A 20,798-nucleotide genomic window follows, 5' to 3' on the forward strand; every position below is an offset into this window, starting at 1 on the left:
CCCAGCTCTTGCTGAGAGGCTAGGCCAGGTGTTGATCTCGGGATGTGAGCGGATTCCAACCATATGGTTGTGATCTTTCCCAAGCTTAGTTCTTTCCCGAGCCTCTGTGACGTAAGCCGACAGCTGCCTTCAGCCCATTGCCTGCAGAAAACAGGCCATAGAAGTGCAGCCAAACAAGCATTGCCTGTGCTTCTCCTTTAAGAAAGCTGAACTGCTGACACCTTTCAGTTATATATATTTGTCAATAGCCACAAAGGATATACATACATCTATGTTGTGTGTTGTGTGCACCAATGCCTTTGCAATCTCTGATATTACCTTGCAAAAATAGCAATGACCTCCCCACTGTGCTTTACAAACCCTGAGCAGAGAGAAGAGCTGTTGGAGGGACCCAGCAGGCTCCACCCACTACAGGCTGCCTGCAGAAAGCTACAGAATAGGGGCAAATACAGGACCAGTCTCCCTGCACAAGGGGAAACAGTAGCAGGGACCGGTCTTTATTACAGGAAGCTCCTGCACAAAGAAACATTTTGGATCACTGCACAGATGTGGAAGAAATACACAAAGCACACCAAGATTCAAATGAGAATACATATGGCGAAAGTATCTTGGAAATATTTAGGTATCCTAGAGTTCAGCTTTAAACTATATCTAATCTCATTAAATAAAGTGGTTCTTAAGGCTAACCCCCCCTTATACTTGCCTGAGCCCGATCTTAATCAAGCAATGTGCACAAGATGAATCTCTTTCTTGGCTCTCTCCCAAGACACATAGGTTCAGACACAGCAGTCGGAGCCATTGGCATTGGCTTGCTATGGTGGGCTCTCAGTTTAGTGGAGGAGCCAGGGGACTCGAGAAGAGGAGGATCCGGGCTGCTCTGTGCAATACAATTGCACAGAGCAGGTAAGTATAACATGTTTGTTATTAAAAACAAAAAAAGAGCTTACAATCACTTGAAATTATCATAAAGACTTTAAAGTGTTTGTTACCCAAACATTTCATATTCCTGATATGTTTATATTGTATCATGTACTTCTGTTAAAAATTATCCTGTTCTCTTTGTATTTCTTCTATTTTCTTCTAAAATACCTCGTAATCCTGACAGTCCCCCTGCTTTTGTATTTTATACTGACCATACCAGGCATAGAAACACATCCATCCCAGCAACTCCTGCTGGCACGGCCCTTGCAGTCTCAACCCCCACCTTTTATGAAGCTGAGATCAGAAGGTTACGTACTAAGGAACCAAAATTATGTGTAGTAAAATGGAATGAAACAGGGAAAAAGTATAGACATCATAACCCGAAATGTATTTAATACTTCATACAAAATCCATTGTTGGTAATAAAAACTTCCAGACTCCTTTTGTATGGAGAAACTAGTCGCATGCATTGCTCAGGTGTGATTGTTGACCATTCTTCCACACAGACTTCAAATCTTGAAGGTTCAGTGGGCCTCTTCTATGAACTCTGATCTTTAGTTCTTTCCATAGATTTTCTTTTGGATTCAAGTCAGCTGATTGGCTGGGCCATTCTAGCAGTTTTATCTTCTTTCTTTGAAACCAATTGAGAGTTTCCCTGGCTTTGTCTTTGGGATCATTGTCTTGCTGAAATGTCCACCCTCATTTCATCTTCATCATCCTGGTAGATGGCAGCAGATTTAAAGAGGAAGTAAACCCTGATGAGTTTACTTCCTCTTTCATTCCCTGCAAAGGCAAAGCATAATGGACTACTATGCATCGCATAGTAGCCCATTATGTGTCACTTACCTGACACAGGAGCCAGCGAAGTCACCGCTGTCCCCTGTAGTCTGCCGCATCCATCTTCTCGGTGGGTCTCGCAGCTCCGACGCTGTCATTCGGCGAAGCCGCAATGACGTCACTCCCGCGCTTGCGCACGGGAGCCGAGATGCGCGGCATTGCGCGGCATCTTCGTTATCGAGGATGCCACGCTCAGTGCGCCTGCGCGCCGCTGTCTACAGCGCATGCGCCGTAGACAGCGGTGCCCGTCTTCGGGCAAATATCTCCTAAACCGTATAGGTTTGGGAGATATTTCTTGAACCTACAGGTAAGCCTTAATCTAGGCTTACCTGTAGGTCAAAGTGGTTTGTAAGGGTTTACAACCACTTTAACAAGAATGTCTTGGTACATTTTTCCTATCATCCTTCCTTCAGTGACATGAAGTTTGCCAGTACTGTATGCTGAAAAACAGCCTCACACCATGATGTTCCCAACTCCAAACTACACTGTTGGTATGGGGGTGTTTTTGGGGTGATGTGCAGTGCCATTTGACCTCCAAACATGGTGTGTATTATGGCATCCAAAGAGTTCAATTTTGGTCTCATCTGAGCAGACTATATTCTCCAAGTATTTCACAGGCTTGTCTAAATGTTGTGCAGCAAACTTTAACCACTTGCCGACCGCCTCACGCCGATGTACGTCGGCAGAATGGCACGGGCAGGCATAAGCACGTACATGTACGTGCTTTGCCTCCCGCGGGTCGGGGGCCCGATCGGGCCCCCGCCCGGTGCCTGCGGCGGTCGGTTTTCGTTCGGGAGCGATCCCGGACGAGGGGACGGCCATTCATTCATGGCCACCCCCTCGCGATCGCTCCCGACGAATGGAAATCCCCGGTGACATCACTTCCTCTCCTGTAATGTAAACACAGGAGAGGAAGTGATGTATTCTCTCCTCCGTGTCGGTATTTTTCGTTCCGACACGGAGGAGAGCGGATCAGTGAGTTGCACCAACACATCCCACACACAGTAGAACATGCCAGGCACACTCACACCCCCCCTTTACCCCCCGATCACCCCCCCAATTACCCCTGCCCCCCAGTCACAGTGACACCAATGTCATTTTTTTTTTTTTTTTTTTTTTTTTTGCATTGGTGTCATTTGTGACTGTAATAACTGTTAGGGCAGTTAGGGTTAGCCCCCTTTAGTTCTAATGTACCCCCCTAACCCCCCCAATAAAGGTTTAACCCCGTGATCACCCCCCGTCGCCAGTGTCACTAAGGCTGGGTTCACATTGCAGCGGTTTATGAGAACGAATGTGATTCGCACCGCACTGCAGTGCAAATCACATCCGATCTCTGTGCGATTCGAGTTCAGCCATTCGCCGCACCCGCCGCACCCGCCACACCCGCCGCACCCGCCGCAAATTCGCACGGGACCCTTTTTTTGGCCCGCAGCAGAATCGGATCGCATGGGTGTTCACACCATGCGATCCGAGTTTGCAGATCGCACTGCGATATGCGAACTGATCTGGGGGTGTCAGTAACATTTCACTGACACTCCCAGCAGTTCGCATAGGGCAGTGTGAACTGCCGCCGGGAGGCATGCGATGCGGGAACCCGCCGCGGATTCGCGGCGTTTCCGCATCGCTCCAGTGTGAACCCAGCCTAATAAGCGATCATTTTTCTGATCGCCGTATTAGTGTCACAGGTGACGCTAGTTAGGCAGGTAGGTATTTAGGTTCGCCGCAGCTTTTTATAGCGCTAGGGACCCCCATATACTACCGCATAAAGCCCCCTGATTGCCCCCTAGTTAACCCTTTCACCAGTGATCACCATATAACTGTTACAGGTGACGCTGGTTGGTTAGTTATTTTTTTATAGTTTCAGGGCACCCGCCATTTATTACCTAATAAAGGTTTAACCCCCTGATCACCCGGCAGGTGTCATTTGTGACTAATAACTGTTAGGGCAGTTAGGGTTAGCCCCCTTTAGTTCTAAGGTACCCCCCTAACCCCCCCAATAAAGGTTTAACCCCGTGATCACCCCCCGTCGCCAGTGTCACTAAGGCTGGGTTCACATTGCAGCGGTTTATGAGAACGGATGTGATTCGCACCGCACTGCAGTGCAAATCACATCCGATCTCTGTGCGATTCGAGTTCAGCTATACAGATAGTATGGCTGAATTCGTGTCGCACCCGCCGCACCCGCCGCAAACTCGCACGGGACCCTTTTTTTGGTCCGCAGCAGAATCGGATCGCATGGGTGTTCACACCATGCGATCCAAGTTTGCAGATCGCACTGCGATATGCGAACTGATCTGGGGGTGTCATTAACATTTCACTGACACTCCCAGCAGTTCGCATAGGGCAGTGTGAACTGCCGCCGGGAGGCATGCGATGCGGGAACCCGCCGCGCATTCGTGGCGTTCCCGCATCGCTCCAGTGTGAACCCAGCCTAATAAGCGATCGTTTTTCTGATCGCTGTATTAGTGTCACAGGTGACGCTAGTTAGGCAGGTAGGTATTTAGGTTCGCCGCAGCTTTTTATAGCGCCAGGGACCCCCATATACTACCGCATAAAGCCCCCTGATTGCCCCCTAGTTAACCCTTTCACCAGTGATCACCATATAACTGTTACAGGTGACGCTGGTTGGTTAGTTATTTTTTTATAGTTTCAGGGCACCCGCCATTTATTACCTAGTCTCACTAGTGTACCCCTAAATTTAGGGGTGTCTACTTTCTAAAATGGGGTCATTTGGGGGGGGGGGGTTTGTGCCATCTTGGCATTTTATGGCCTTCAAAACTGTAACGCCCTTAGAAAGCCTGAAGGCGGTGCTTGGTTTTTGGGGCCCCGTACGCGGCTAGGCTCCCAAAAAGTCCCACATATGTGGTATCCCCGTACTCAGGAGAAGCAGCAGAATTTATTTTGGGGTGTCATTTCACATATGCCCATGGCATGCGTGAGCAATATATCATTTAGTGACAACTTTGTGAAAAAAAAAAAAAGTTTGTAATTTTCCCGCAACTTGTGGCAAAATATAAAATATTCCATGGACTCAACATGCCTCTCAGCAAATAGCTTGGGGTGTCTACTTTCTAAAATGGGGTCATTTGTGGGGGTTTTGTGCCATCTTGGCATTTTATGGCCTTCAAAACTGTAATAGGTAGTGAGAAGTGAACTCAAAAAATTACGCCCTTAGAAAGCCTGAAGGCGGTGCTTGGTTTTCGGGGCCCCGTACGCGGCTAGGCTCCCAAAAAGTCCCACATATGTGGTATCCCCGTACTCAGGAGAAGCAGCAGAATTTATTTTGGGGTGTCATTTCACATATGCCCATGGCATGCATGAGCAATATATCATTTAGTGACAACTTTGTGAAAAAAAAAAAAAAAAAAAAAAGTTTGTAATTTTCCCGCAACTTGTGGCAAAATATAAAATATTCCATGGACTCAACATGCCTCTCAGCAAATAGCTTGGGGTGTCTACTTTCTAAAATGGGGTCATTTGTGGGGGTTTTGTGCCATCTTGGCATTTTATGGCCTTCAAAACTGTAATAGGTAGTGAGGCGTGAAATCAAAAATTTACGCCCTTAGAAAGCCTGAAGGCGGTGCTTGGTTTTCGGGGCCCTGTACGCGGCTAGGCTCCCAAAAAGTCCCACATATGTGGTATCCCCGTACTCAGGAGAAGCAGCAGAATTTATTTTGGGGTGTCATTTCACATACGCCCATAGCATGTGTGAGCAATATATCATTTAGTGACAACTTTGTGTAAAAAAAAAAAAAAAATTTTTTTTTTGTCATTATTCAATCGCTTGAGGCAAAAAAATAAAATATTCAATGGGCTCAACATGCCTCTTATCAATTTCCTTAGGGGGTCTACTTTCCAAAATGGGGTCATTTGGGGGGGTTTTGTACTGCCCTGTCATTTTAGCACCTCAAGAAATGAGATAGACAGTCGTAAACTAAAAGCTGCGTAAATTCCAGAAAACGTACCTTAGTTTGTAGATGTGACAACTTTTGCGCAAACCAATAAATATACAATTATTGACTTTTTTTTTACCAAAGACATGTGGCTGAATACATTTTGGCCTAAATGTATGACTAAAATTGAGTTTATTGGATTTTTCTAATAACAAAAAGTAGAAAATATCATTTTTTTTCAAAATTTGCGGTCTTTTTACGTTTATATCGCAAAAAATAAAAATCGCAGAGGCAATCAAATACCATCAAAAGAAAGCTCTATTTGTGGGAAGAAAAGGACGCAAATTTTGTTTGGGTACAACATTGCATGACCGCGCAATTACCAGTTAAAGCAGCGCAGTGCCAAAGTGTAAAAAGACCTCTGGTCATTTACCAGCAAAATGGTCCGGTCTGAAAGTGGTTAACAAGCTTCAACATACTTTTTCTTCAGCAACGGAGTCTTGCATGGTGAGTGTGCATACAAGCCATGGCAGTTGAGTGCATCACTTATTGTTTTCTTTGAAACAATAGTACCTGCAAATTCCAGGTCTTTCTGAAGCTCTCCACAAGTGGTCCTTGGCTCTTGGACAACTCTTCTGATAATTCTTTTTCACTCCTCTGTCAGAAATCGCGTGAGGAGCACCTGGTCATGGCCGGTTTATGGTGAAATGGTGAAATGCTGTTCTTTCCACTTCTGGATTATGGCCCCAACAGTGCTCACTGGAACATTCAGAAGTTTAGAAATCTCTCTGTAACCAATGTCAAAGTTTGTTTTGCAACAATAAGGTTGTGAAGGTCTTGATAGAGCTCTTTGCCTTTATCCATCATGAGATGTTTCTTGTGTGACACCTTGGTATTGAGACACCTTTTTAAAGGCCATCAGTTGAAACTGAACCAGCTGATATTAATTTGCACTGCCAAGAGGCAGGATTGCTTTCTAATTACTAATAGATTTAAGCTGGTGTCTTGGCTTTCCATACCTTTTTGCACCTCCCTTTCTTCATGTGTTCAAAACTTTTCCCTGTGTCATTCCATTTTATTACACATAATTTATTTTCTGAACTTATTTGTTATGGTCTCTCTGTATGTATGGATTGCATGGGTTGTTACCGACATGTGGTGAAAATTTATTATCAATAGCACCTTTAGAAAGGTATTTACCTAGAAAAATGGTGATGTGTTCAATACTTATTTTACCCGCTTAATATAAATAAATAAATAAATTATATATATATATCTATATGTGTGTGTGTGTGTGTGTGTGTGTGTGTGTGTGTATCAGCAGTCACCCGCACACAACTATTACCTACCTGTGCCCATTGAGTTAAGAGAGTCAGCTGTATGGCTAAATGTGATCCTTGCGGGATATGAGGAAGAGAAACAGCAAAAACGCACCAGCCCATTCTATAGCTAAAATGGCACCACCGCCATTCCCCTCAGCTACCTCAAGCAGCGGTGTGAGAGCCTTAAAGGCAAACACACAAGTACAGAACAATTCAGAAGAAGACAAATGGGATTCTGTGTGTGGGGAAGATTCCTCTCAGAGCGAACATATAATCCCAGCAATGTTAAAACAAATTTAAAAAATGCTTCAAAAGGCCTTAAAGCGCACCTCTGACCACATAACTACTAGCCTCACTAAAGAAATTAGGGAACTGGGCCATCGCGTGTCAGAACTTGAAACGCGTGTTGATGACATGGAAAACTATACTTTGAAATATACAGCAGAGATTGAAAATCTCAAAGATGGAAATGTAATACTGCAGACCCGTTTGGAGGATAATGAAGACCAGGCAAGACTCTCAAATTGACACATAAGAGGTATTCCTGAATCTGTGATAAATTTACAGGCCTCAATGTTAGCACTATTTCAGGAATTACAACCGGCCTTTCCAGTTGTTCACCTTGAAATGGAGTTCATAGAGCTTTGACCCCCAAAAAAAACCAGAAGCCCCCCCGCTGGATATCATTGGTAAATTTCATTGTTATCGCACAAAGGAACAGCTTCTGCCTACAGCAAGAGGAAAAGAGTCTCTAATTTTCCAAGGTCACAGTTATTAACTCTTTGCTGACCTGTCAAAGTTAACAATTAATAAAAGACCGGGCCTTGAAACCTCTGCTTCAAATACTACAACAAAATCAAATAACCTACCAATGGTGCTTTCCCTCTTCAATCCGGTTCTTATATTGTAGTTCCAAATATACTAGTCAATCTGCGATTGAATTACAAAACACCTTTCAAGACATACATCTGATGGATCCATCACAGAATCCAGAAACTTCAGATAGTAGACCTGTTTCATCTTCTTCTGCACACAAGTCACCTACCTCAGCAGGGAAGAAGGAACATCAAAGTCAAAATAAAAGAGATTGTTTCAGATCCCCAGATCCACATCCAGATCCTGTTGACTCAATGGATTGATAGCCTTAATGGGCTGTGGTCTTTTTTTCCATTGATTGGTAGAATATGCCAACCCTTACTTGATATCCATCGTCTGTCCTTATGAAGGTTCCTATCTCTCCTATAATTATTTAAAAAAAAACAAATCTTGCAAAAAAACACATTGAGGTGTCCCCATGCGTTTTTTTAGCAGCAAAAGTAAGTCAAAAAGAGAAATTTTCCATAAAAATAGATTTTATTGACAAAAAACTTTGGACATGATTTACACAATACAAAAGTTTAAAACATGAGCTCCGGTTTACATGATATGAGACAACTTGGATTGGATAGTAGATTGAACAGTAAATGGTATCATAAAAAGTTTTTGTTATGGGGAATATGCATCAAAATATGCCACCCACAAAATTGGTTATGGTTATACTGTCAGATGCTGGAAAAAACCCCAATGGTCTTCCTCAGGGGGTTATGAAAAACAAAAATGTTTTTTCCGTTGTGTTTGTAGTAATATAAGTACCCCCTGAGGAAGACCATTTGATTCACATATATATTTTTTTCTTTCGTTTTTTTTTTCACTTTATATACGAATGTGTTAGTTTTGAAGATTTTGTCAGCTAATTTTGCACCAAAATACGATCTTGATTTTTCAAAGAATTTAAATGCAGTTGCCACAATGTTACCATTTCTCAAAAATGTTTATCTAAGGAGAGCATGCACGGAGCCGTATAAGCTAGACATGTCAGCTTAGAGCTCTGTACAGACTGGGACTCAACATCCTTTTTCCCGGAGTCAAACCAGACTGAAAAGACACAGTATAGTATATAATCTATCCCCAGAGTAAGTGGGCATATTTTGGAACTATGTACAGTGGGCGAAAAGCTAAACTGAGGCAAGTAAAGTCACAGGACTCGCTGACTAAAAACACTTTTAGAATGGTGGCAGCATCCTCACAGCCTGCCTCACAGAAACACTATGGGTTTCCCTCCTCAGCACAGCGCAGTGAGACTGATTTTACCTTAGGAATGACCCCTCTTATTCCACAAAACTCCACTATTGGCCCTGACCTACTGGCTCAATTTGAAAGGGTCTTACACAAGGCATTACAGAACAACTCAGATGCCATTACAGACAAATTGACTCCTGAAATTCGTGAAGTGGGCTGCCATACTTCAATCCTAGAACAAAGGGTGGATGAATTTGATATCACTACTTCAGTTCACACAGAAGAATTGGAGTCTCTTAACTAGTAGCTGACTGCCGGCCGTCAAATGACGGCCAGGCGGCGCACCTATTGTGGCGGGAGGCCGTCATATGACGGCCTCCCGTTTAAACAGGGATGCGCGCGATCGTGCGCGCGCATCCCTGTTTCTTCGGTGGCGGCGTGTCACGGAGACACAACGCTCGCCACCGAAGGAGGTGAACAGCCATTCGCCATTCGTGACTTCATCACGGCCGATCACAGATGGTCACACCCCGAACGTGCACGGCGCATGCGCGCGAGCGCGCTGCGCGTGCACGTCGGTGGCGGCGTGTTCCCCGGGACCGGTGCCATTGGCCGGCTGTTTACCCACGTGATCGGCTGTGATCCTTTCACAGCCGATCACTAAAATGTAAACAAACCGCGGTAACGGGATGTTACCGGGTTCTCCTCCTCACACACCGATCGTGTGTGAGGAGGAGATTGCGGTAACATCTTGTTACCGCATACAGTGTACACCAAACATACTGATTGCCCCCCCCCCAATAAAGAGGACCTGTCACCACCCCTCATAGTACCTGTCACTCACAGTCCATCAGAGTACCTGTCACAGTCCATCAGAGTATTTGAGTACCTGTCACAGCCCATCAGAGTACCCGAGTACCTGTCACGGCACATCAGAGTACCCGAGTACCTGTCACGGCACATCAGAGTACCCGAGTACCTGTCACGGCACATCAGGGTACCCGAGTACCTGTCACGGCCCATCAGGGTACCCGAGTACCTGTCACAGTCCATCAGGGTACCCGAGTACCTGTCACAGTCCATTAGAGTACCGAGTACCTGTCACAGTCCATTAGAGTACCGAGTACCTGTCACAGTCCATTAGAGTACCGAGTACCTGTCACAGCCCATCTGAGTACCTGTCACAGTCCATCTGAGTACCCGAGTACCTGTCACAGTTCATCTGAGTACCCGAGTACCTGTCACAGTCCATATGAGTACCTGTCACCGCCCTTCAGAGTACCCAAATACCAGTCACCAAACCATCAGAGTACCTGTCACCGCCCTTCAGAGTACCCAAATACCAGTCACCAAACCATCAGAGTACCTGTCACAGTTCATCTGAGTACCCGAGTACCTGTCACAGTCCATATGAGTACCTGTCACCGCCCTTCAGAGTACCCAAATACCAGTCACCAAACCATCAGAGTACCTGTCACCAGGCCATCAGAGTACCTGAGTACTTGTCACCAGGCCATCAGAGTAGAGTACCTGAGTACTTGTCACCAGGCCATCAGAGTACCTGAGTACTTGTCACAGGCCATCAGAGTACCTGAGTACCTGTCACCAGGCCATCAGAGTACCCGAGTACCTGTCACCAGGCCATCAGAGTACCCGAGTACCTGTCACCAGGCCATCAGAGTACCCGAGTACCTGTCACCAGGCCATCAGAGTACCCGAGTACCTGTCACCAGGCCATCAGAGTACCCGAGTACCTGTCACCAGGCCATCAGAGTACCCAAGTACCTATCTCCAGCCCATCAGAGTACCCGAGTACCTATTTGCAGCCCATGTCTCATAGAATATACGTTGGGGTGTTTACTTTCCAAAATGGGGTTATTTTGTGGGTAATTTCACTGTCCTGGTGCTCCAGGACCTTCAAAAGTGTGATGGGTAGGAATGAAATGAGATGTGTGATTTATGCTCCTAGAACGCCTGAACGTACTACTTCAATGTTCGGCCTCTCTATGTGGCCAGGCTGTGTAAAAGTCCTACACATGTGGTATCGCCATACTCGGAAGGAGTAGCAGAATGTATTTTGGGGTGTAATTTTTGCTATATACATGTTATGTGTTAGAAATATCTTATAAATTGACAATTTTGTGTAAAAAAAAATGCGTTTTAATTTTTTTCCCCATATTCCAAAAACTTCTGGAAAAAAATGAACCGTTCAAAAGACTCATTATGCCTCACAGATTATACGTTGGGGTGTTTGCTTTCCAAAATGGGGTAATTTTATGGGAAATTCCATTGTGCTGGTACTCCAGGGCCTTCAAAAGTGTAATAGGTGGTTGAGAAATGAGATGCGTAATTTTTGCTCATAGAACGTCTGAAGGTACTACATCAATGTTAGTGCTCTGTATGTGGCCAGGCTGTGTAAAAGTCTCACACACGTGGTATCGCCGTACTCGGGAAGAGTAGCAGAATGTATTTTGGGGTGTAATTTTTGCTATATACATGCTATGTGTTAGAAATATCTTATAAATTGACAATTTTGTGTAAAAAAAAATGTGTTTTAAATTTTTTCCACATATTCCAAAAACTTCTGGAAAAAAATTAACCATTCAAAAGACTCATTATGCCTCACAGATTATACGTTGGGGTGTTTGCTTTCCAAAATGGGGTCATTTTATGGGAAATTCCATTGTCCTGGTACTCCAGGGACTTCAAAAGTGTAATAGGTGGTTGAGAAATGAGATGCGTCATTTTTGCTCGTAGAACGTCTGAAGGTACTACATCAATGTTGGTGCTCTGTATGTGGATAGGCTGTGTAAAAGTCTCACACATGTGGTATCACCGTACTCGGGAAGAGTAGCAGAATGTATTTTGGGGTGTAATTTGTTGTATGCATATGCTGTGTGTGAGAAATAACCTGATAATATGACAATTTAGTAAAAAAAAATTAAAAAAAATAAAAAATCTTCATTTTGCAAAGAATTGTGGGAAAAAATGACAACTTAAAAAAACTCACCATGCTACTTACTTAATACCTTGGGATGTCTACTTTGTAAAAAGGGGTCATTTGGGGGGTATTTGTACTTTCCTGACTAGTTAGAGTCTCAAGAAATTAGGTACACCTGATGTACTGAAGGCCTGATCAGATGTGATCAATTTTCAGTGATTGGCACCATAGATTGTAGACTCTATAACTTTCACAAAGACCAAATAATATATACTAATGTGGGTTATTTTTACCAAAGATATGTAGCAGTATAAATTTTGGCCAAAATTTATGAAGAAAAATTACTAATTAGCAAAAATTTATGACAGAAACAAAGAAAAAGGCATTTTTTTCACAAAATTTACGTTTTATTTTATTTATAGCACAAAAAATAAAAAACCCACTAGTGATTAAATACCACTAAAAGAAAGCTCTATTTGTGTGAAAAAAAGGACGCAAGTTTCATATGGATACAGTGTTGGATGACTGAGTAATTGTCATTCAAAGTGTGAGAGCGCTGAAAGCTGAAAATTGGTCTGGTCAGGAAGGGGGTGTAACTGCACTGTATTGAGGTGGTTAAAGCAGATTACACTAATCTCCAAACCCACCTTGAAGACTTTGAGAACAGAGCTAGAAGATCTAACCTACGAATACGTGGTATCCCTGAGGAAATTAAAGATTTACAATCGACTGTAACAGTACTCTTCCAAGAACTCGTCCCATCAATACCGATCGAACATCTAGAAATGGACAGAATACACAGAGCCCTAACTTCACGCAAAGCAGACGGAGCACCTAGAGATGTTATACTGAAAATGCATTATTTTAGTACCAAAGAGCAACTTATGGAGGCAGCAAGAAACAAAGACACCTTTATTTTTCAGGGGCACAGATCTCAAATCTTCCAAGATCTGTCTCAAATTACACTTCTCAAGTGCAAGGAAATGAAACCACACCTGCAAGTTCTTCAATACCACCGCATATCATATCGCTGGGGCTTTCCTTTTTCTCTTCGTTTTTCATACAAAGGTACTCTATACACATGCAAATCAGCGGAAGATCTTCTCAATGTAATTAAAGCCCTCCGCCTGTCCACTCCAACTGCAACTACAGATGGATGCAAACGTCGACTATCATCTTTACCTCCCCCACAGCTCCAAGATCTTCAGGAACCTCAAGCAACTCAGGCTCCACTCAACCCCCATAAAAGAGGACGCTTTACTTTGTCACCTCCTGCTGAAGAAGATATTACAGACAGCTGAACTCTAAATGGGTGATACCTATTTATTCACTTCTTTTTTCTTACTATCGATACAATACTCTCTCTCAACCATACCACATGTTATACCTTTGTAGTAATACAATGTAGTATTCAATGTTACCTGTTAACCACTTCCCGACCGCCGCACGACGATGTACGTCGACAGAATGGCACGGGCAGGCATAAGGGCTTACATGTACGTCCTTGCCTGCCCGCGGGTCGGGGGCCCGATCGGGCCCCCGCCCGGTGCCTGCGGCGGTCGGTATTCGTTCGGGAGCGATCCCGGACGAGGGGACGGCCATTCATTCATGGCCACCCCCTCGCGATCGCTCCCGACGAATGAAAATGCTCCGTGACATCACTTCCTCTCCTGTAATGTAAACACAGGAGAGGAAGTGATGTAATCTCTCCTCCGTGTCGGTATTTTTCGTTCCGACACCGAGGAGAGAGGATCGGTGAGTTGCACCAACACGACACTACACAGTAGAACATGCCAGGCACACTCACACCCCCCCGATCACCCCCCCAATTACCCCTGCCCCCCAGTCACAGTGACACCAATGTCATTTTTTATTTTTTTGCATTGGTCTCATTTGTGACTGTAATAACTGTTAGGGCAGTTAGGGTTAGCCCCCCTTTAGTTCTAATGTACCCCCCTAACCCCCCCAATAAAGGTTTAACCCCGCGATCACCCCCCGTCGCCAGTGTCACTAAGGCTGGGTTCACATTGCAGCGGTTTATGAGAACGAATGTGATTCGCACCGCACTGCAGTGCAAATCACATCCGATCTCTGTGCGATTCGAGTTCAGCCATACAGATAGTATGGCTGAATTCGCATCGCACTCGCCGCACCCGCCGCAAATTCGCACGGGACCCTTTTTTTGGCCCGCAGCAGAATCGGATCGCATGGGTGTTCACACCATGCGATCCGAGTTTGCAGATCGCACTGCGATATGCGAACTGATCTGGGGGTGTCATTAACATTTCACTGACACTCCCAGCAGTTCGCATAGGGCAGTGTGAACTGCCGCCGGGAGGCATGCGATGCGGGAACCCGCCGCGGATTCGTGGCGTTCCCGCATCGCTCCAGTGTGAACCCAGCCTAATAAGCGATCATTTTTCTGATCGCTGTATTAGTGTCACAGGTGACGCTAGTTAGGCAGGTAGGTATTTAGGTTCGCCGCAACTTTTTATAGCGCCAGGGACCCCCATATACTACCGCATAAAGCCCCCTGATTGCCCCCTAGTTAACCCTTTCACCAGTGATCACCATATAACTGTTACAGGTGACGCTGGTTGGTTCGTTATTTTTTTATAGTTTCAGGGCACCCGCCATTTATTACCTAATAAAGGTTTAACCCCCTGATCACCCGGCGGGTGTCATTTGTGACTGTAATAACTGTTAGGGCAGTTAGGGTTAGCCCCCTTTAGTTCTAAGGTACCCCCCTAACCCCCCCAATAAAGGTTTAACCCCGTGATCACCCCCCGTCGCCAGTGTCACTATGGCTGGGTTCACATTGCAGCGGTTTATGAGAACGGATGTGATTCGCACCGCACTGCAGTGCAAATCACATCCGATCTCTGTGCGATTCGAGTTCAGCCATACAGATAGTATGGCTGAATTCGTGTCGCACCCGCCGCACCCGCCGCAAACTCGCACGGGACCCTTTTTTTGGTCCGCAGCAGAATCGGATCGCATGGGTGTTCACACCATGCGATCCGAGTTTGCAGATCGCACTGCGATATGCGAACTGATCTGGGGGTGTCATTAACATTTCACTGACACTCCCAGCAGTTCGCATAGGGCAGTGTGAACTGCCGCCGGGAGGCATGTGATGCGGGAACCCGCCGCGGATTCGTGGCGTTCCCGCATCGCTCCAGTGTGAACCCAGCCTAATAAGCGATCGTTTTTCTGATCGCTGTATTAGTGTCACAGGTGACGCTAGTTAGGCAGGTAGGTATTTAGGTTCGCCGCAGCTTTTTATAGCGCCAGGGACCCCCATATACTACCGCATAAAGCCCCCTGATTGCCCCCTAGTTAACCCTTTCACCAGTGATCACCAAATAACTGTTACAGGTGACGCTGGTTGGTTAGTTATTTTTTTATAGTTTCAGGGCACCCGCCATTTATTACCTAGTCTCACTAGTGTACCCCTAAATTTAGGGGTGTCTACTTTCCAAAATGGGGTCATTTGGGGGGGGTTTGTGCCATCTTGGCATTTTATGGCCTTCAAAACTGTAACGCCCTTAGAAAGCCTGAAGGCGGTGCTTGGTTTTCGGGGCCCCGTACGCGGCTAGGCTCCCAAAAAGTCCCACATATGTGGTATCCCCGTACTCAGGAGAAGCAGCAGAATTTATTTTGGGGTGTCATTTCACATATGCCCATGGCATGCGTGAGCAATATATCATTTAGTGACAACTTTGTGAAAAAAAAAAAAAAAAGTTTGTAATTTTCCCGCAACTTGTGGCAAAATATAAAATATTCCATGGACTCAACATGCCTCTCAGCAAATAGCTTGGGGTGTCTACTTTCTAAAATGGGGTCATTTGTGGGGGTTTTGTGCCATCTTGGCATTTTATGGCCTTCAAAACTGTAATAGGTAGTGAGAAGTGAAATCAAAAATTTACGCCCTTAGAAAGCCTGAAGGCGGTGCTTGGTTTTCGGGGCCCCGTACGCGGCTAGGCTCCCAAAAAGTCCCACATATGTGGTATCCCCGTACTCAGGAGAAGCAGCAGAATTTATTTTGGGGTGTCATTTCACATATGCCCATAGCATGTGTGAGCAATATATCATTTAGTGACAACTTTGTGTAAAAAAAAAAAAAAAAAATTTTTTTGTCATTATTCAATCGCTTGAGGCAAAAAAATAAAATATTCAATGGGCTCAACATGCCTTTTATCAATTTCCTTAGGGGGTCTACTTTCCAAAATGGGGTCATTTGGGGGGGTTTTGTACTGCCCTGCCATTTTAGCACCTCAAGAAATGAGATAGGCAGTCGTAAACTAAAAGCTGCGTAAATTCCAGAAAACGTACCTTAGTTTGTAGATGTGACAACTTTTGCGCAAACCAATAAATATACAATTATTGACTTTTTTTTTACCAAAGACATGTGGCTGAATACATTTTGGCCTAAATGTATGACTAAAATTGAGTTTATTGGATTTTTCTAATAACAAAAAGTAGAAAATATCATTTTTTTTCAAAATTTTCGGTCTTTTTACGTTTATATCGCAAAAAATTAAAATCGCAGAGGCAATCAAATACCATCAAAAGAAAGCTCTATTTGTGGGAAGAAAAGGACGCAAATTTTGTTTGGGTACAACATTGCATGACCGCGCAATTACCAGTTAAAGCAGTGCAGTGCCAAATTGTAAAAAGACCTCTGGTCATTTACCAGCAAAATGGTCCGGTCTGAAAGTTGTTAAACCAATAGGATACTTCTCTCATACGAATTCTTTTTAAATTGTTATATCTGTTATGATATTACTAGGATCGGTTGCTTTCATTAGATCTACTCTCATGGATCTATCTTTAGCTGATCTCTAACCAGTTGCCTAAGGAATATACCCTGCAGCTGCATCCTAGACGTCCTGTTTTAAATCATATAGTTTGCATACATCCTTAGAGGTTAGCTGTTAAATAGGTCTACTGGCTGACCTCTTTAAATTTTCTCTTTCTCTTCTGAATAGTTAATTTACATAATTTGCAAAGGTTTATTTAGCCGAATTGTGTTCGGAATAATTTTAAGCTAAAATATCCTATAGATTGATTGGATGCTCTTTGGAACATCTGTATTTATTGGTTGGTGATTTATCACCACCCCTTAGATATTAGCTCTACTTCGGAGCGCCCTTTTTTCTTTTTTCTAAATTTTTTTTTTCCTCTTTTTTTGTCTCTCTTTAACACATTTTATACTAGTGTATATCAATACTGCACAACTCTTACTGAACTTCTCTTTCGTATTTCTGTTCCATAGAATAAATCTACATTCCCTAACACTTCTGCACCAGAGAAATAACCATCTTCAATAATGTCTTCCCTGAATATATTAACGCTTAATGTACAAGGTCTCAACTCTCCTACAAAGCGCACTAAAGCCTTTAAATTTTTCTCCAAACAATTGGCACATATGGTGTGCCTACAAGAGACACATTTTATCCCACAGTCCACACTGAAATATTTCAGCCGTAAATACCCACAAGTTTATACAGCATCAGCCAATACTAAACAAAGGGGAGTTCTAATAGCATTCCACCGCACGACACCATTCACCCTCACCAAAGAGCTCAAAGACCCTGAAGGGAGATACCTAATCTTATCTGGATTGTTATTGGATAATGAATTTACTATAGTCTCCTATTACGCTCCTAATAATAATCCTCTACTATTCCTCTCTCACCTTTTTTCAGTGATTGATTTGCATAAACAAGGTACCCTTATTATTGAAGGAGACTCAAATCAAACAATATACCCATCATTCCTTGACAAATCCCCAACCCCTTATACCACACCTAAACTTTCCTATCAGAGACTACTGAACCAACACTCACTACTTGACACCTGGTGAGAACATAATCTTGCAAGAAGACAGTATACACATTACTCTCATCCTCATAAACAATTGTCCCGTATAGATCATCTTTTTGTTCCAGTTAGCACCTCTGCATTCATTCTGAACTCCAATATTATACCTTGTACTTGGTCAGACCATAACCCACTCTCTCCTCATTGATTCCGAAACCCAATCATAAAATATGGTGCATAAATGACAGGCTCTTAGTGAATTCTACATTTAGATTAAACTTGGAGGAAGCCATAAAAGACTATCTTACTCACAAGAAGGCCTCTGATACAGATCCTTTAACTCAGTGGGAAGCTCTCAAAACCTATGTTAGAGGGGTCTGTATTAGTCAAGCATCTCATATACGTAAGCAAAAACAACAACTTCATACACGCCTGGAGGAAGCATTTTACAAAGCTTCTGAAACTTTTCAAGCTTCACCATCCCCACATAATAAACTAAATTATGATAAATCACACATAGAAGGTCGGCTTATACACCAGAATTAACTAATAACGCCACAGTACACCGAAATTTTCGTTTTTGTTTTTTTTTCTTTCAAGTATTTACGTGTGTAATACATGAATAGCAATAACTCATTATACTATTTTTTCTTGAAAACGTGACCAATCCCGGAGCAGAAGTGGGGCAGAGACGTCCATACCCGGAAGTGGTGAGTGTGCTGCTGTGCTCTCTGCTGGGGTTTCCAAGGGAGACAGTGATGTGCGGCGTGTGAGGCGGGAGTCAGAGTTCAACATTTTGAGCTGGAGTGTACCGATGTGGATTTAACAACTAGTTGGGACAACCACATGAGGAGTCTGACCTGTTACTTCCCTGAAAATTTACATCTATGATCTTGGTTTCTAAATGTATAAGCCTGCATGATCCTTCGAATGTATATTCGTTTGGATCCATAATATCCGGTAAGCCTTTATTTCTAAAGGTGACGGGAATATCACAGGGTGTCTGCATGCTAGTCTCATCTAAGAAGGTGGATGGTGACCCGTATTTCACGTTTGGACTGGATCAATTTTTCATATAGAGACTTTAATTCATTTATAGTTTTTTCGAATTTGTAATTTTATTTTTATGTTTATATATTATTGAGAAATTTCACACTTAAGGTGTCTGGGTTAAATTGTATGATGATGTACTAATTAGATCATTCATCACTCTGTTAAGCGCTACACTTTGATTTGATATTTGATAAATCACACATAGAACTTGACCTTTTTTAATAGAATCAGCCGAGAAAACTAAACACACCTTTTACATGCAAGCTAACAAGTCAACTACATTTCTAGCTTTAGCACTACGAAAGACGAATTACACCCCGAAACCTATCCGCCTAAAAGTGGCTAAAGATATCTGTACTAGCAACCCACTGAAAATCCTTAACAAATTCAAGAAAAAACTAACAGAACTATACAAAGAAAATAAAATGTTAAACCAATCACACCTAAACAATCTCTTATCTACGATTCACCTTCCTTCACTCTCTCAAACTCAACAAGACTTACTAGAGAAACCTATTACTGAGATAGAAATACAAACTGCCATTAAATCACTTAAAGTACGCAAACGCCCTGGTGTTGATGGTTTATCAGCCACTTACTACAAACGATTTACTTCACTATTGTCACCCCTCATGGTTGATGCCTTTAACCTTCTTCTTAATGATCACTATTTGCGTACGGAATCACTCACCGCCTCCATCTCCATGATCCCTAAGCCCAATACGGATGACACTTCTTGGACTAATTACAGACCAATATCTATCCTTAACATTGATATCAAAATTTTAGCCAAGATTCTCTCTTCCAGACTCAATCCTATAATTGGTTCTTTGATACATAAGGATCAAACTGGGCTTATTCCCTCAAGACAAGCAGGTGACAATATACGCCAAGCCACAATTCTAGCTCATATAGCACGTTCCCGCCGTATTCCTACATGTTTCCTTTTATTAGACATACAAAAGGCATTTGACTCCCTATCATGGCCTTATCTACATTCTATTCTTAACCGATGGGGATTTGGTCCACATTTCCTCAGATGGATCACTACCTTATACCATAATTAAAGGTCTAGAACTTGGCGGCTACCATCATAAATTATGCATGTTTGCGGACGATGTCCTAATATTTTTAACATCCCCTATAATATCAGCACCAACTCTTCTTGATATCCTCTCAAAATTTGAACGAATATCAGGCCTCTCAGTTAATCTACACAAATCAAAAGCCCTAAATATTTCACTACCTCCTGATCTTCACACCCAATTAATTAATTCCTTAACATTTGTATGGTCACCAATTTCTATATCCTACTTGGGAGTCTTTACTTCTAACCCAATGGATCCATATGCTACAAACTACCCGCCAATGCTATCACAACTCTCTAAACTCCCCTCCAACTGGTCAAATTTACCTCTGTCATAAATGAGTAAGAGTGCAGCGATAAAAATGTCTATCCTTCCAAAAATGTTATATCTATTTAGGGTTCTTCCTATTGCTATCCCATCACATTTCTTACGTATTTTACAATGGAAAACTTTACAATACATTTAGGGCAATGCCAAACCTCAATTACCTAAACCTACCCTGTATTCCCTCAGAATCCGAGGGGGTCTGGGTGTACCAGACTTTACCAAATACTATTATGCAGCACAACTGTCACAATTAACTAAATACCATGCTACATCTGAAATTCCACTATGGGTGGAATTGGAATTGGTCGACTGTGATCCTCTTTTTTACAGCAAATCTTTTATGGCTTTCTCTATCACGTCGGAAGCTTACTAATCCAATTACCAAACACAGCCTTTCAATCTGAGATAGACTGAAAACTCGATTTGGCCTCCAATCTTCACACAATCCTCTCCTCTCGTTCTTACATAACCCATCATTCTACCCAGTCTGGTCTTCCCCAACATCTATCCTAGCTTGGTCAAAAGCAGGATT

This window comes from Lithobates pipiens, unplaced genomic scaffold, assembly GCF_037356315.1.
Source record: "Lithobates pipiens isolate NorthernLeopardFrog02 unplaced genomic scaffold, aLitPip1_a1.2 Scaffold_8, whole genome shotgun sequence".
Classification (NCBI taxonomy): domain Eukaryota; kingdom Metazoa; phylum Chordata; class Amphibia; order Anura; family Ranidae; genus Lithobates; species Lithobates pipiens.